At 38.0% G+C, this 9,188-nt stretch overlaps 1 pseudogene; it reads left to right on the forward strand.

Annotated features, from left to right (window-relative positions):
• LOC120722379 overlaps positions 1–8,555 on the forward strand; it is a 12,648-nt pseudogene extending 4,093 nt beyond the window's left edge.
• Positions 8,556–9,188: the final 633 nt, after the last annotated feature.

The following is a 9,188-nucleotide window of genomic DNA, read 5'->3' on the forward strand; positions in this document are numbered from 1 at the left end:
CATAAGGGCAGTTTCAGCTAGCAATGCTTTGTCTTCTCTTTGGCGCATTCAAAGCCAGGGAGAGAAAAAAGACAAAATGATTGGAAGAGAAAATCCTATCATTTGATTGTCTGACTACATCCCTCCACCTCCACATGTTCAACACCCCATGATAGGAACATCTCTCTGGGACAATAGAGTGAAACAAGTACTTGAGCGGGGGAGGCAATCTGGAGCTAGAGATGTCATTAGGGAGGACCTGAGAGCAAGCAATTGAGCAGAGTGCTTCCCTGGAGAGTTGGTTCTTTCATTGATATTCCCTCTGAACATTCCTCGTCATCTTTCTTCCTTTCTTGCTTGCTTCTATCGAATATATGGTATCTTCTCAGGTTTAACAAATATATGAAGCTATTTTTATGCAAATTGTTTCTTTTTGAAAACTGAGTCTGCTTTGCTGGAATTCTCATCTGCACACTCGTGATACAGTTCTGTTAATTGTCCTTGTGGAGTCATCTAATCAAATTAATTATTTTGCATTTTGTACTTTCATACCTACTACAACAATAACAGTAAAAAACAAACAAACAAACAAACAAAAACTTCTTAAACAAATAATAATTTCAGATATTTCTTGTGGGACGCTCAGTCAACATGGCACTTAGTTATACAACTCTCCAAATAGGGAGACTTATGCTTTAATTTCAGATATTTAGTTTTCTTCTTGGTACTTTTTTTTCTTCTTCTTTTTTGAGAATATGCCTCTTCACTACATTAACATTGTACATTGAAAAATTTGGTGTCTTGATCAATCGACTATACTGTGTGTAACATATCTGTAATGAAATTGGTCTGAAGTGTCATGGCATGAACTCCAAAGGAAGCACCATGTTCCTGCCATTCAACTGAAGATTCGTGTAACCTTTTTCACAATCTATCAAATAGAATCACTGAAAATTATAAAGCAAGTTTTAAAATTTTTTGTTTGTTTGTTTTTATTATGGTGAAAAATAAATCATGTGTAATAATATTTACAACCAAACCAAACAGCAATTTTACATACCATCTTCAACTGTGAAAGCAAATCCATCTTTCAAAAACACTGGGAGACACTGTAAAATGTAAATAAATAAAATAATCTCATAAAACCCTTTCTATTTACTATAGAACATAGAAACATATCAAATGTTTAAACTGAAACTTTACTATTTCATGAAAAATATTACCTTATTTTGAATATTGCAGCAGCGAAAAGTCTAAAAAAAAAAAACTTCTACAAATTTCAGAATAATGCTCCTCAAAATTGAGAAGTCTTTGAATATCTCATTATCTGGAGTACATAATATTATTAAAAGATTCAGAGAATCTGGATTAATCTCTGTGCACAAGGACATCAATACTGGATGCCCATGAGTTTCAGGCGCTAAGGTGAAAATGTATTTAAAAAGGCATGATTCTGTCATGCCTTTTTAAATACATGGCATGCAGTGGGCTAAGAAACAATTCCTGAAATCACTGTCTATGAACACAGTTGGCTGTGCCATCTATAAATGTGGTAAAGCATGTTATGCAAAGAAGTCATATGTGAACATGATCGAGAAACCTCCTCTTCTCTGGGTCATAGCTTATTTAAAATGGACTGAGGCAAATTGTAAAACTGTTCTGTGGTCAAACAAATTGAATTTTGTTTTTGGAAACATGTATTTGGTATCCAGACTAAAGAGGAGAGGGTCCATTCAGAGAGGAGATGCACCATCCAGCTTGTTATCAGCATTCATTACGAAGTCGGCATCTCTGATGGTATGGTGGAATATTAGTGCCTTAAACTGACAGCTTACACATCTGGAAAGGCACTATCTATGATGTAAGGTGTATAAAGTTTTTAGAGCAACAAATGTACCTATCCAAAGTATATCTTTTTCAGTAAAGCATATCTCTTATGGTATTTTTCAGCAAGACAATGGTAAACTGCATATGGCATTACAACAGCAACGGCCTGCCTGCAGACTGCCTGGGCACGTCGTGAAATAAAAGATATGGCAAAGAAGACACAGGACTATTGAGCAGCTAGAATTCTTTATCAGATAGGAATGGGACAATATTCTTATCCCTAAAGTCCAGTGACTAGTCTGCTCAGTTCATGGATTATTATTGTAGAATTCTTGCTGCTGTTTTTGATGATGATGATGACGTTGATGAACGGTTTATATGAAAATTTAAATATGAAACAGATACATCTCTTTAACATATCCTTCAATTGGATATATTGACATTTGACAAGACTGTGTATAACAGTAAGCAAAGTTACAAAAAAATCCCAAACAATTATTATTTCAGCAGGATGGTCTTCAAACGTTTCTCAACAAACTTCAGCATAGGAAAATAAATGGTAAATGGTCTGTATTTGTATAGCTCTTTGCTTGGTCCTAAGGACCCCAAAGCGCTTTAGGGCAGAGAGCTCCAGTCCGACTCAGACGCCAGCAAGGTGGAGGTGGAGTACTGGTTTGGGCTGGTATCATCAAAGATGAGCCTGTGGGGCCTTTTCGGGTTGAGGATGGAAGTCAAGCTCAACTCCCAGTCCTACTGCCAGTTTTTGGAAGACACCTTCTTCAAGCAGTGGTACAGGAAGAAGTCTGCATCCTTCAAGAAAAACATGATTTTCATGCAGGACAATGCTCCATCACACGCGTCCAAGTACTCCACAGCGTGGCTGGCAAGAAAGGGTATAAAAGAAGGAAAAACTAATGACATGGCCTCCTTGTTCACCTGATCTGAACCCCATTGAGAACCTGTGGTCCATCATCAAATGTGAGATTTACAAGGAGGGAAAACAGTACACCTCTCTGAACAGTGTCTGGGAGGCTGTGGTTGCTGCTGCACGCAATGTTGATGGTGAACAGATCAAAACACTGACAGAATCCATGGATGGCAGGCTTTTGAGTGTCCTTGCAAAGAAAGGTGGCTATATTGGTCGCTGATTTGTTTTTGTTTTGTTTTTGAATGTCAGAAATGTATATTTGCGAATGTGGAGATGTTATATTGGTTTCACTGGTAAAAATAAATAATTGAAATGGGTATATATTTGTCTTTTGTTAAGTTGCCTAATAATTATGCACAGTAATAGTCACCTGCACACACAGATATCCCCCTAAAATAGCTAAAACTAAAAACAAACTAAAAACTACTTCCAAAAACATTCAGCTTTGATATTAATGAGTTTTTTGGGTTCATTGAGAACATGGTTGTTGTTCAATAATAAAATTATTCCTCAAAAATACAACTTGCCTAATAATTCTGCACTCCCTGTACACAATCATCCACCCATTCACACACTCGTGATGGCAAGCTACAGTGTAGCCACAGCCACCCTGGGGTGCACTGACAGAGGCGAGGCTGCCGGACACTGGCACCACTAGGCCCTCTGGCCACCACCAGTAGGCAACGGGTGAAGTGTCTTGCCCAAAGAAAACAACGACCAAGACTGTCGGAGCCGGGGCTCGAACCGGCAATCTTCCGATTACAAGACGAACGCCCAACTCTTGAGCCACGATCGCCACCACCAAAATAATAGATTTTCTTATACAGACTGGATCTATTTTCACTCCTGGACTTCTAGATGTGTTTTCATATTGCAGAATGATCCCTAATTATTCTGCATTTTTTTATTCTATGTATCTGCGAGTGCCCTGCCCAGGGTGTACACTCTCACCCTCTATAATTGCTGGGATAGGCTCCAGTCCCCCTGCATCCCTTCTGGATGTGCTGTAATCTCATCTATCGCTGCTGGGGCATCACAAACCTTTGCATGCAATGGAATGGAAGGTCGCTACATAAACATCGTTATTCCTGGGAGAACAGAATACCTGACACTTTGTGAGGTGGAAGTTGATGGTACACTTTCAGGTAAATCTTGTCCAATTCTTCTTGTGTGTTCCACGTTTAATGAACACATAATGGTTTTTGGAGTTCTTCTTATCATATTATTGCTAATATTTGCAACTTTTCAGAGACTAATGTTGCCAGACTTGGACAAGTGGCTCAGTCTTCAACGTATGGGAATGCCAAACCCGAAAATGCCATTGATGGGAATCGTGCCAGCAACTACAACCAGGGATCCTGTGCCTGTACAAACAACAACTTGAATCCATGGTGGAGACTTGACCTTTTGAAGACATATAAAATCAACACTGTGACTATCACCAACAGACAAGACTGTTGCCCTGAGAGGATCAATGGAGCTGAGATCCGCATTGGAAATTCACTTAATGACAATGGCAATGCGAATCCCAGGTAAATGAGCTATTTATCTTATACTTGATTCAAATTTTGTCATAACAGTCATATATGTGGCAATCATTAATTATAATTGTAATAGATTTCTACTTCTACCTCTGTTTTTTTAGAGTTAAGTTCATCAGGCAATAAAGAGCAGCACCTTGATTATCTGAAATTGACATTTATACAAACTTTTACTTTAGATTAGTCTTATGTTACCTGTTAATCTGTTTCCTTGTCATTTGTTTTCAGATGTGCTGTAATCTCATCTATCGCTGCTGGGGCATCACAAACCTTTGCATGCAATGGAATGGAAGGTCGCTACATAAACATCGTTATTCCTGGGAGAACAGAATACCTGACACTTTGTGAGGTGGAAGTTGATGGTACACTTTCAGGTAAATCTTGTCCAATTCTTCTTGTGTGTTCCACGTTTAATGAACACATAATAGGTTTTGGAGTTCTTCTTATCATATTATTGCTAATATTTGCAACTTTTCAGAGACTAATGTTGCCAGACTTGGACAAGTGAGTCAATCTTCAACGTATGGGAATGCCAAACCCAAAAACGCCATTGATGGGAATCGTGCCAGCAACTTCAACCAGGGATCCTGTGCCTGTACAAACAATGACTTGAATCCATGGTGGAGACTTGACCTTTTGAAGCCATATAAAATCAACACTGTGACTATCACCAACAGACAAGACTGTTGCCCTGAGAGGATCAATGGAGCTGAGATCCGCATTGGAAATTCACTTAATGACAATGGCAATGCGAATCCCAGGTAAATGAGCTATTCATCTTATACTTGATTCAAATTTTGTCATAACCGTCATATATGTGGCAATCATTAATTATAATTGTAATAGATTCCTACTTCTACCTCTGTTTTTTTAGAGTTAAGTTCATCAGGCAATAAAGAGCAGCACCTTGATTATCTGAAATTGACATTTATACAAACTTTTACTTTAGATTAATCTTATGTTACCTGTTAATCTGTTTCCTTGTCATTTGTTTTCAGATGTGCTGTAATCTCATCTATCGCTGCTGGGGCATCACAAACCTTTGCATGCAATGGAATGGAAGGTCGCTACATAAACATCGTTATTCCTGGGAGAACAGAATACCTGACACTTTGTGAGGTGGAAGTTAATGGTACACTTTCAGGTAAATCTTGTCCAATTCTTCTTGTGTGTTCCACGTTTAATGAACACATAATGGGTTTTGGAGTTCTTCTTATCATATTATTGCTAATATTTGCAACTTTTCAGAGACTAACGTTGCCAGACTTGGACAAGTGGCTCAGTCTTCAACGTATGGGAATGCCAAACCCGAAAATGCCATTGATGGGAATCGTGCCAGCAACTACAACCAGGGATCCTGTGCCTGTACAAACAATGACTTGAATCCATGGTGGAGACTTGACCTTTTGAAGACATATAAAATCAACACTGTGACTATCACCAACAGACAAGACTGTTGCCCTGAGAGGATCAATGGAGCTGAGATCCGCATTGGAAATTCACTTAATGACAATGGCAATGCGAATCCCAGGTAAATGAGCTATTCATCTTTGATAAATTTGTCATAACAGTCATATATGTGGCAATCATTAATTATAATTGTAATAAATTTCTACTTCTACCTCTGTTTTTTTAGAGTTAAGTTCATCAGGCAATAAAGAGCAGCACCTTGATTATCTGAAATTGACATTTATACAAATTTTTGTTTTACATTAGTCTTATGTTACTTGTTAATCTGTTTCCTTGTCATTTGTTTTCAGATGTGCTGTAATCTCATCTATCGCTGCTGGGGCATCACAAACCTTTGCATGCAATGGAATGGAAGGTCGCTACATAAACATCGTTATTCCTGGGAGAACAGAATACCTGACACTTTGTGAGGTGGAAGTTGATGGTACACTTTCAGGTAAATCTTGTCCAATTCTTCTTGTGTGTTCCACGTTTAATGAACACATAATGGGTTTTGGAGTTCTTCTTATCATATTATTGCTAATATTTGCAACTTTTCAGAGACTAATGTTGCCAGACTTGGACAAGTGGCTCAGTCTTCAACATATGGGAATGCCAAACCCGAAAATGCCATTGATGGGAATCGTGCCAGCAACTACAACCAGGGATCCTGTGCCCATACAAACAACAACTTGAATCCATGGTGGAGACTTGACCTTTTGAAGACATATAAAATCAACACTGTGACTATCACCAACAGACAAGACTGTTGCCCTGAGAGGATCAATGGAGCTGAGATCCGCATTGGAAATTCACTTAATGACAATGGCAATGCGAATCCCAGGTAAATGAGCTATTTATCTTATACTTGATTCAAATTTTGTCATAACCGTCATATATGTGGCAATCATTAATTATAATTGTAATAGATTTCTACTTCTACCTCTGTTTTTTTAGAGTTAAGTTCATCAGGCAATAAAGAGCAGCACCTTGATTATCTGAAATTGACATTTATACAAACTTTTACTTTAGATTAATCTTATGTTACCTGTTAATCTGTTTCCTTGTCATTTGTTTTCAGATGTGCTGTAATCTCATCTATCGCTGCTGGGGCATCACAAACCTTTGCATGCAATGGAATGGAAGGTCGCTACATAAACATCGTTATTCCTGGGAGAACAGAATACCTGACACTTTGTGAGGTGGAAGTTGATGGTACACTTTCAGGTAAATCTTGTCCAATTCTTCTTGTGTGTTCCACGTTTAATGAACACATAATGGTTTTTGGAGTTCTTCTTATCATATTATTGCTAATATTTGCAACTTTTCAGAGACTAATGTTGCCAGGCTTGGACAAGTGAGTCAATCTTCAACATATGGGAATGCCAAACCCGAAAATGCCATTGATGGGAATCGTGCCAGCAACTACAACCAGGGATCCTGTGCTCATACAAACAACAACTTGAATCCCTGGTGGAGACTTGACCTTTTGAAGACATATAAAATCAACACTGTGACTATCACCAACAGACAAGACTGTTGCCCTGAGAGGATCAATGGAGCTGAGATCCGCATTGGAAATTCACTTAATGACAATGGCAATGCGAATCCCAGGTAAATGAGCTACTCATCTTTGAAACTTTGTCATAACCGTCATATATGTGGCAATCATTAATTATGTTTATAAAAAATTCTACTTCTACCTCCTTTTTTAGAGTTACGTTCATCAGGCAATTAAGAGCAGCACCTTAATTATCTGAAATTGACATTTATACAACTTTTACTTTACATTAGTCTTATGTTACTTGTTAATCTTTTTTCTTGTCATTTGTTTTCAGATGTGCTGTAATCTCATCTATCGCTGCTGGGGCATCACAAACCTTTGCATGCAATGGAATGGAAGGTCGCTACATAAACATCGTTATTCCTGGGAGAACAGAATACCTGACACTTTGTGAGGTGGAAGTTAATGGTACACTTTCAGGTAAATCTTGTCCAATTCTTCTTGTGTGTTCCACGTTTAATGAACACATAATGGTTTTTGGAGTTCTTCTTATCATATTATTGCTAATATTTGCAACTTTTCAGAGACTAATGTTGCCAGACTTGGACAAGTGGCTCAGTCTTCAACGTATGGGAATGCCAAACCCGAAAATGCCATTGATGGGAATCGTGCCAGCAACTACATCCAGGGATCCTGTGCCCATACAAACAATGACTTGAATCCATGGTGGAGACTTGACCTTTCGAAGACATATAAAATCAACACTGTGACTATCACCAACAGACAAGACTGTTGCCCTGAGAGGATCAATGGAGCTGAGATCCGCATTGGAAATTCACTTAATGACAATGGCAATGCGAATCCCAGGTAAATGAGCTATTTATCTTTGAAAATTTGATGTAAGAGTCATATATGTGGCAATCATTAATTATGTTTATAAAAAAAATTCTACTTCTACCTCCTTTTTTAGAGTTACGTCCACCATACAATTTCGAGCAGCATCTTAACTATCTGAGAGGGACATTTATACAAATTTTTGTTTTACATTAGTCTTATGTTACTTGTTAATCTTTTTTCTTGTCATTTGTTTTCAGATGTGCTGTAATCTCATCTATCGCTGCTGGGGCATCACAAACCTTTGCATGCAATGGAATGGAAGGTCGCTACATAAACATCGTTATTCCTGGGAGAACAGAATACCTGACACTTTGTGAGGTGGAAGTTGATGGTACACAACTCGTTTCTTACAATGAATCTGAGTGTAGCTGGGTCTAAACAAAATTATTTAGTCTCGTAGTATTCCTTAAGTTCTAAAGTAGGTGTGTGACAATAAGGGTCATTTATTTCAAGTTTTTTGCAACTTTTTAGTGACTCTTTTTTGTATCCCATACTCTTCACGACACACTGCAGGGAAATTCTATTCTGATCAATCACTTTTTACTGAATGCTTCCATTCATATATGACTTCATAAATAAATTTTGCCTTTATCTGTTGTATCACATGTAATATTTTACAAAACATATTACACTTTCTGTTTCTTTTCCATGCACATGTTTAAACACCAAATAAATATTGGTGCAGCACACGTTTGAAGAGTCATTCGTTCCCGTTGCAGAGAAATAGTTGAAAGGTTAGAATCCTTTCCTCTACCCATCAGTCAATCAATCAATCCTTAGAGAACCACCATTCTGTCGTTCCCTAAAAGTGAACATTAACTTTGTTAAAAGTCCAAATACCCACAGGTACAAACATCTGACTGGCACTACCCCTCTAGGTATCCCACGCATGATTCTCATTGCATCATTATATGCAACATGCAGCTTCTTGTTGGAAGTCAGTTAAATAAAAAAAGAAAAAAGAAAAAAAACCAGCGGCTGACAGCGCTGAAACAATGGTAGACTGGTGGTTAATAAGCAAGTGAATAATGCAGAAAACAGAGATTTTTAGATGGAGTACACT

Source organism: Simochromis diagramma, unplaced genomic scaffold (assembly GCF_900408965.1).
Source record: "Simochromis diagramma unplaced genomic scaffold, fSimDia1.1 OVJJ01000618.1, whole genome shotgun sequence".
In the NCBI taxonomy this organism is placed as follows: Eukaryota; Metazoa; Chordata; class Actinopteri; order Cichliformes; family Cichlidae; genus Simochromis; species Simochromis diagramma.